Raw genomic sequence first — 8697 nt, 5'->3', positions numbered from 1 at the left:
TAGCACATGGTAATTGCAACAGTCCTTACTGTGTCTAATCTGCACTTCTGTTTTTGTGGCCTTCTCTCCTCTTTTTAGGCTACTTTCAAAGGTAGTTCTCTGGAACCTGGCACAGCAGGTGGTTCAGCACATCAGCATGTCAAAGTACATGTTTGAGCTTGGTGATAAACACGTAGTCATAACCACTGAGCAGGAGCCTCTAATTTCAGGGCTGAGTACCTGTGGCGTCACTAAGAGAGAAAGCCCGCCTTAGAAAAGATTTTCAAAAAAGCCTTCTCATTGCGAGGCCATAGAATTAGTTTTAAGACTTCTTGACTTCTGTGATAATCTCAAAGGCTTCTTTATCAATGTGTGGCCAGACGATGTTGCTCTCAGGTCATAAGCAATGAGCTTATCAGAACTCTTTGTCATCTTGTGGCTGTGCATAGACCTAGAGGGGTGAGGTGGAGCATCACTGGTCAGAGATGGATTATGTTTATTATTATGTTCTGGTGCAGACTTAGAGGTCTATAATGGCTTGACATTCCTGGACGTGACCTCAGGATGGTGAGTCCAATACCACAAGACATTTTCCTAGTAGGAGTTAAATTGGTTTTGTGATTGTTGCTTCTTGAGGAAGAAACACTTCATAGAAATGGAGTTGCCACATGGAGGCTGAAAACCATTTTTTTGTTTTGTTTTGTTTTTGTTTTTGTTTTTTTTTGAGACAGGGTCTCGCTTTGTCACCCAGGCTGGAGTGCGGTGGTGCAATCATAGCTCACTGGAGCCTTGACCTCCCAGGCTTGAGTGATCCTCCCACCTCAGCCGCCTGAGTTGGAAGCTATTGTTTTGTTTTGAGAACAAACACGTCGTGAGCTGTACAAACCCTGCTTCATGGTGGGAGAGGTGAAGGGCTGGCTAATTAGAGTAGCAGGGATGTGATTGTCTAAGAAGGTGGCAGGGAGGTCCAATTGCACACTTGTTTTCTCTTCACTGAGGAAAGCTGATGTGTGCAGATGGTGTGGGATTTCATGAAGGCCTCTTACAAGTTTCTCTTCTGTTGATTTCAAGATCAGGGCAATAGGCCGGGCACGGTGGCTCAAGCCTGTAATCCCAGCACTTTGGGAGGCCGAGACGGGCAGATCACAAGGTCAGGAGATCGAGACCATCCTGGCTAACACGGTGAAACCCCGTCTCTACTAAAAAAAATACAAAAAACTAGCTGGGCGTGGTGGCGGGCACCTGTAGTCCCAGCTACTCGGGAGGCTGAGGCAGGAGAATGGCGTAAACCTGGGAGGCAGAGTTTGCAGTGAGCTGAGATCCGGCCACTGCACTCCAGCCTGGGTGACAGAGCGAGACTCCGCCTCAAAAAAAAAAAAAAAAAGATCAGGGCAATATCAGGCCGGGCGTGGTGGCTCATTCCCATAATCCCAGCACTTTGGGAGGCTGCAGTGGGAGGATCGCTTGAGGCCAGCAGTTAAAGACCAGCTTGGGCAACATAGTGAGACCCTGTTTCTACAATTTTTTATTTTTTTCTTAAATCAGCTGGACTTGGTGGTGCACACCTATTTTCCTAGCAACTTGGGAGGCTAAGGTGGGAGGATCACTTAAGCCCAGGAGGTTGAGACTGCGGTGAGCTGCCATTGCTCCATTACACTCTAGCCTGGGCAACAGAGTAAGGCTCTGTCTCAAAAAAAAAAAAAAGATCAGGGCATTTTGAAACTCTGGTTTCACATCTGGAGCTCTGGATGTATGGGGAAGTCCTGGGGCACACAGGTTCTACACTGTAAGGTGCTTGACTGTGGATGTCCCTCGATGAGTGACAATTATGTCCCTAGCAGTACTTTTATGGAATCATTCTGTTTTTTTTTTCTTTTTTTTTTTTTTTGAGACAAATTCTCGCTCTGTCACCCAGGCTGGAGTGCAGTGGTGCGATCTCAGCTCACTGCAACCTCTGCCTCCTGGGTTCAAGTGATTCTCCTGCCTCAGCCTCCTGAGTAGCGCCTGCCACCATGCCTAGCTGATTTTTGTATTTTTAGTAGAGATGGGTTTTACCATGTTGGCTGGGCTGGTCTTGAACTCCTGACCTCAAGTGATCTGCCTGCCTCAGCCTCCCAAAGTGCTGAGATTACAGGCCAATTCACTCTTAATAGCCCTGAGCAAAGTCCAGCAGGAGTGGGAGTTGATTCACTGCTGGGTGATACTTGCTTAAATGCCTTAATCACAGGACCCTGTGGTCTCCACAAAGTAAACCATGAGGCATCATTAGCATCAACAAGACTTACTGGGTTTCTGAAATATTTTCAGGTCACCTAACTTAATGATATTTCATGCTTCATCTTTTCCAAACCACTTCAACATTCTGTATTCTGAAGATATTTATTTATTCATTCATCAAACATCATGGGTAAGTGCTGCGGATACAGCAAAGAACAAGTCAGACATGGTCTCTGCCCTCACGCAGCTCACAGCTGATTGGTGGAGACAGGTTGTAAACAAGAAGGCATGATGAATGTTACGAAAGAAAGGAAAGTGAGCAGTGGGTGTCTAATGCAAAGCGGCCTTTGCCCTGACTTTCCTCCCAAATGCCCATTTTTTTGGAGGACATTTGAGGAAATCTGCTGGCATTGGCCCTGGCTGGGCTGTTCTAAGGCAAACCTAGTCCTCTGATTTCTTCCCCAGAAGCTTTAGCCCTGCCCACATGGCTTCTCCTAGAGGGAGTCACCCTGCAGGTCTGAGGTTACTGCTGGCAACGGAAGCACCTTGGGCACTGCAGTCTGCAATGTGCACACTGGCCCTCAGCTGCTGCACCAAAGGGCGGTAGGGAGAGCCCTGGGACGGCATGCTTGATGATTCCTTTTATTTTTTATTTTTTTATTTTTTACAGAGTCTTGCGCTGTAGCCCAGGCTGGAGTGTGGTGTAGTGGCGTGATCTCGGCTCACTGCAACCTCCACCTCCTAGGTTCAAGTGATTCTCCTGCCTCCACCTCCCGAGTATCTGGGATTACAGGTGCCCACTGCCACGCCTGGGTAATTTTTGTATTTTTGCTAGAGATGGGGTTTCACCGTGTTGGCCATTCCGGTCATGAACTCCTGACTTCAGGCGATCCACCTGCCTTGGCCTCCCAAAGTGCTGGGATTACAGATGTGAGCCACCACATCCAGCCATGCTGGATGATTCTGGAGGGGTCCTGGATCTAGCCGACAGCCACCCAGGAGCCGCACCACGGGGAGTGCTGCGCAGGTTCTCAAGTGCACATCTCACGGCTTCTCTGACAGATGAAAATAAAGATCTTGGAATTCCAGGTGATGTGGGCTGCACCTCCCTTGTGAGTTCAGCACAGTGAGTGCACTTAGAGTTGTCCTTTCTCTGGAGGAATCTGCTCTCTGAGCCTCCAAAGCTACGAGTGTGGGTGTGCCCTGGGCTGGGGTTGCTTTCTTTGGATGCAGATACAGACGTCTGGAGCTGGTGCTCCCTGAGCCCTGCTGCCTGGTCCAGTCGATGCTCTCTGTGCACTGTGTCATGGGAACAGCAAAGGCCATTCCTGTAATATCTGAGAGCTGGGGTTGTCTTAAGAATAAAGCACACTTGTTGAGGACTCTTTGTGTGCTGAGTGCTGTGCCAAAACTTTATGATTTCACCCCATTTCATCTCAATGTCTTTTCATGTAGGAATTGCCTGTTAGCTCCATTTTCTTTCTTTCTTCTTTCTTTCTTTCTTCTTTTTTTTTTTTTTTTTTTTTTTTTTTTTTTTTTTTTTTTTTTTTTTTTTTTTTTTTTTTCTTTCTTTTTTTTGAGACAGAGTTTCGCTCTGTCACCTAGGCTGGAGTGCAATGGCGTGATCACAGCTCACTGCAACCTCTGCCTCCTGGGTTCCAGCAAGTCTCCTGCCTCAGCCTCCCAAGTAGCTGGGACTACAGGTTTGTACCACCACGCCTGGCTAATTTTTGTATTTTTTTTTTTTTTTTTTTGAGACGGAGTCTCGCTCTGTCGCCCAGGCTGGAGTGCAGTGGCCGAATCTCAGCTCACTGCAAGCTCCGCCTCCCGGGTTTACGCCATTCTCTCGCCTCAGCCTCCCGAGTAGCTGGGACTACAGGCGCCCGCCATCTCGCCCGGCTAATTTTTTGTATATTTTAGTAGAGACGGGGTTTCACCGTGTTAGCCAGGATGGTCTCGATCTCCTGACCTCGTGATCCGCCTGTCTCGGCCTCCCAAAGTGCTGGGATTACAGGCTTGAGCCACCGCGCCCGGCCTAATTTTTGTATTTTTAGTAGAGACAGGGTTTTGCCATGTTGACCAGGCTGGTCTCGAACTCCTGGCCTCAGGTGATTGGCCCACCTCGGCCTTCCCAGAGTGCTGGGATTACAGGCGTGAACCACCACACCTGGCCTTCCATTTTATACAGAGGAACCTTGAGGCTCAGAGAGGCTAAGTTACTTGCTGTAGACCAAACAGCTGTGCACGGCTGAGATGGGACCTGAATGCAGCTCCTCTGAGTCCAAAGCCCAGGTTCTTTCTGCTGCTCACATCATGGCATGCTGTCTCCTGCTGCATCCAGCAGCCTCCCATACTGGGGCTTTCATTGGGCCCTATAAATGTCAAGCTTGATTTAGGGAAGAGACAACTGTGGAGGACTTTATTGTGAATTCCACATTGAAGGGGGATGGGCAATTTATCAACCAGGAAATCCTGACTGCAGTGTCGAGACTGATGGCATGGCTCAGAGATATAAGTGCTGCAGCTCTTCAGCCAGGCGCCAGGCCCTGTCCTTTCAACTGGATCCAGTCACTGAATCTGGGAGCAACCAAGGACATTAGCAGCTGCTCCACTGTCAGTATGTGTGTCCTAGGTAGGTCCTTGGTATCCCCAGGTGCCCATGAGCTCTGGCCCTCCTGCAAGCTCGGCTGGGCATAACTGGTCCAGCAGTCTGGCTGTGGTTCTTGTTTTGCAGTTCAGCTCCTCAGTGGCAGGATGCCCTCCTAAATCCTAGCCTTGCTGGTTGGAGATCTGTCTCTCTGGCTAACTTTTGCTAGCTTAGTGAAAGCCAGGGCTGTTTTCTGCACCTGCAGGTACTGGCTAGGATTCTGCTTAAATCCAGGCAGAGCTCTCTGAAATCATTGAGGACTCCCGCTGGGAGACCGGATCTGCTGAACTCATGTCTATCAGCTGTGGCTTGATTGGACTCAAATTGGGCTCTGTGATTTCAGCCCAGGAGTGGAGTAGTGGCAGCTCTACATCTGAGTTCCTTCTCTCAGATCCAAAATTATCCTCCTCTCCCTGCTGACCCGTGGGTAGGATTCCAGCATCTTTTGCGTCTGAGGCTCGCAGATTCTACCAGTTGATTCCATCATGAGGTCCAAAGTTCGTTGCAGTGAGTGATGGTACCCAGGAGAAGCATGATTTTAATCATCCCTCAAAAATGTGTAAATTGTCCTGGTTTTAGATAACGTGGGGCTGGGAGGGTTGGGGGAGAGAAAACCTGCAACAGCAAGTGTCTGCACCTTTCTTGGGGTCAGGACTACAACCTACTTCTTTTTTTTTTGAGTCTCACTCTGCCTCCCAGGCTGGAGTGCAGTGGGGTGATCTTGACTCACTGCAACCTCTGCCTCCCAGGTTCAAGCAATTCTGCCTCTGCCTCCTGAGTAGCTGGGATTACAGGTGCCCGCCACTATGCCCAGCTAATTTTTCATATTTTTAGTAGAGAGAGGGATTCACCATGTTGGCCAGGCTGGTCTCAAACTCCTGACCTCGTGATTCGCCCGCCTCACCCTCTGGGATTACAGGCATGAGCCACTGCACCCGGCCAGTGGTAGTAGTTCCAACTTCTTTTCTGAACGGTGTCCTCTGAATGTTTAAGGCAGTGATTCTCGACTGGGGAGGATTTTGCCTCCCAGGGGACATTTAGCAACATCTGGAGACATTTTTGGTGTCACATCTGGGGGCTTGCTTTTAGCATCTAGTGGATACAGACCAGGGACGCTACTAAACATCCTACAGCGCATAGGCTGGCCCCCTACAACCAAGAAATATCTGGCTAAAAATGTCAGTAGTGCCAAGGTGAAGAACTGTGACTTTCAGGTGAGAGTGGAAAGTTGATGCCTGAAGCCGGGGGCCAGCGTGAATCTGAATCACTCGCGTGCAGCAGTGCTTATGTTTAGAGCAGTGTCTTGAGCAACAGCTACAAGCTTAGTGGGTGAGGTCTGTGGTTACCAGCAAGACAGGCTCCAGCTCACAGCAGTGCTGGAGCTGCTGGCAGAGATAAGCCCCGTTGTGTGGCTGGGTGGAGTTCTCTATTCCCACGCTAAGCTGGGGTGCTTGCATGGTGTCCCTTTAGCACCCCTATACTGGGTCTACCAGACTTGGCATTTTCTGAACTAGTCTATTCTGGAGCGCTATGGGGGATGGGGCCCAGGGATCCAAATGCATACCCAGGGTCCCTTCTCCACTTCCTGCCTCCATTTTCCCCTCCTCTGCCTCTGTTTCTACCCCACCTTTCTTTAGGGCCATTCCACAAGTGCCTGTAGCCTCTAGTTTTTCTCCCATGACAGGATTTCAGAGCCAGACAGAAAGGACTCTGCTCCCATGTCAATGACAAAGACCTGTTTACCCACTTTCCAGGACAAGAAAAGCCCAGTTTTTAGAAGCACAAAGGCCCATCCTTCCCTCTTTGAGGGGGAAGTGAAAATGCTTCCCATTCCTCCATTTGAGAGGAGAATTTCTCGCTAAAGCAGCAGAAACTAAAACCAAACACAAATTGAGTCGCCCACTAACCAAGAGTTCAGCAGGAGTCTCTGCTAGGCATAAAAAACAGGTTTCTGTGCTGTGTGCTGGAGACCACCCAGTGCAACGTTCTCATTTTGCACATAGGACAGCAAAGGACCAGAGAGGGGAAGTAACTCATCCAAGGCCATTCAGGTGACTGGTGTAGAGCCTGGGCAGAAGCCAAGCTTCCTGATTTTGAGGCCGTTCAGCGTTGACCTCGCCCCCAAGTCATCAGGTATGGAAACTGAAGAGGTAGAAAACATTAGAAAGAAAGCACAGCACATCCCAACACACCTAATCACTGTGAGTGCTGGGAAGGTACTTCCCTTCTGGCCCCAACTCCCCAGTTGATTCCTCAGCTAGAAATAATGCATGGTCCTTTTTAAGGCCGTTTCACATCCATTATCTCATATGAGCCTCGGTTACTGTGTGAGGGAGGGAGGGCTGGGATTTGACTTTTGTTTCACTCTTGTCGCCCAGGCTGGAGTGCAATGGAGTGATCTCTTTTCACTGCAACCTCCGCCTCCCAGGTTCAAGCAATTCTGCTGCCTCAGCTTCCTGAATAGGTGGGATTACAGGTGCCTGCCACCATGCCCAACCAATTTTTTGTATTTTTAGTAGAGACTGGTTTTCACCATGTTGGCCAGGCTGGTCTCGAACTCCTGACCTCAGGTGATCCTCCCGCCTCAGCCTCCCAAAGTGCTGGGATTACAGGCATGAGCCACCATGCCTGGCACTCTCCTTCTTTATAGATAATAAAAGCAAGGTTTAAGCGGTGAAGTGATTTGCAGAAGGGAGATTAGAACCCTTATCTTTCTACGCAAAATCCCTCTGAGATGCTGCACTACAAGCAAGCTGGTTTACCGGAGACACTGCTCTAGGTGCCTCTGCTTCTTTTGTCTGTTTCCATCCACTGCTTTGTTATCGTTTACCACTTTATTCTTTGTTTTTTCTTTTTTTCTGATTTTTTCCTGGTTCCTTTTCCTGGTCCTTACATCCTTCAGGTCCGACGCTCCTGCAACCTACAGCAGGCCTGGCCCTTTAGATAGGTGCTCATCTGTATCCACGCGTCTCAGGCTGCGAGCAGATTCCTGATGGAGGTGGGGAGGCTCTGGGATGGAGTCTGGATTCCCTCGAGCTCGGGCACTTGGTTACTTTCCTGTAGCCCACTTGGGCTGTCTCAGTCTCCTGCTTGAATGGAGAGCACTGCTCCCTGCCCCTCCGCTTGAGGATGAATTCTGTCAAAAAGGGTTAAAAATTATAGCTGAGCTTAATCTGGATAGAGGTTGGGTCTGCTCATTTGCATATAAGCATCTCCTTCACTCCTAGCCCGGCAATTTGCATCTTATTATCCAGGTGCATCCTTGGTGATTTCTCCCGAGAATGGTTGGTTGCATTAGGCTCTATCCCTCTTTGGCCCTAGGAGCCTTTCTCCTGCCCTCCTGGCCCCAGTACCCTTGACCTGTCTCTGCAATCACGGCTGCAGGCTGTTTCCCAGTGCTCAATGGACCCCTCTGCAGAGCTGTTTCCAGGACTGACCAGGGAAATTGGAGAGCCAGAACTGGGGGTGAGGGTATGAACACAAAAGGCCTAATGTGTGTTCGCATGTGTATGTATGTGTACACTCATGAGGTATTTGCCTTAACTCCTCTATGCCCTTGTCCCCATCCCAGGTCATCCTTGGGCAGATCCTCTTTTGCTTTGAGACAGAGTTTAATACGCACTTTATGTAATGCCACCGAGGTAAAAGGTTGGGGAGGGGGCATAAGGGACAGGTTTGGTTTTGTGCTTTATCCCCCATGGCTGCTCCCCAGGTACAGACCCTGGGTCCAAGCCCTCCCGGTGAATCTCTGCTTTTCCTGGTGCTGATGTCTCCCTAGGGAAGCCAGCCCTGCACCCCTCCCCTTCAGTCCTACCTCTGAGGTCCCAGGCGGTTGTAGTAGGGGACTGGCCACA

General features: G+C 49.5%; 1 protein-coding gene across 1 annotated transcript in view; it reads left to right on the top strand.

Annotated features, from left to right (window-relative positions):
• The first annotated feature begins 475 nt into the window (after positions 1-475).
• GFRA2 (GDNF family receptor alpha 2) overlaps positions 476-8697 on the top strand; it is a 169691-nt gene continuing 161469 nt past the window's right edge. The window contains exon 1 of the mRNA XM_033227212.1: positions 476-546. The gene's annotated coding sequence lies outside the window, so the exon portion shown is untranslated. The remainder of the gene's footprint in view (positions 547-8697) is intronic.

The sequence above is a fragment of the Trachypithecus francoisi genome, unplaced genomic scaffold (genome assembly GCF_009764315.1).
Source record: "Trachypithecus francoisi isolate TF-2019V2 unplaced genomic scaffold, Tfra_2.0 Contig01440, whole genome shotgun sequence".
NCBI classification, from domain to species: Eukaryota; Metazoa; Chordata; class Mammalia; order Primates; family Cercopithecidae; genus Trachypithecus; species Trachypithecus francoisi.
Note: the sequence above shows the minus strand (reverse complement) of the source record. Positions and strands in the feature narration are given on the sequence as shown.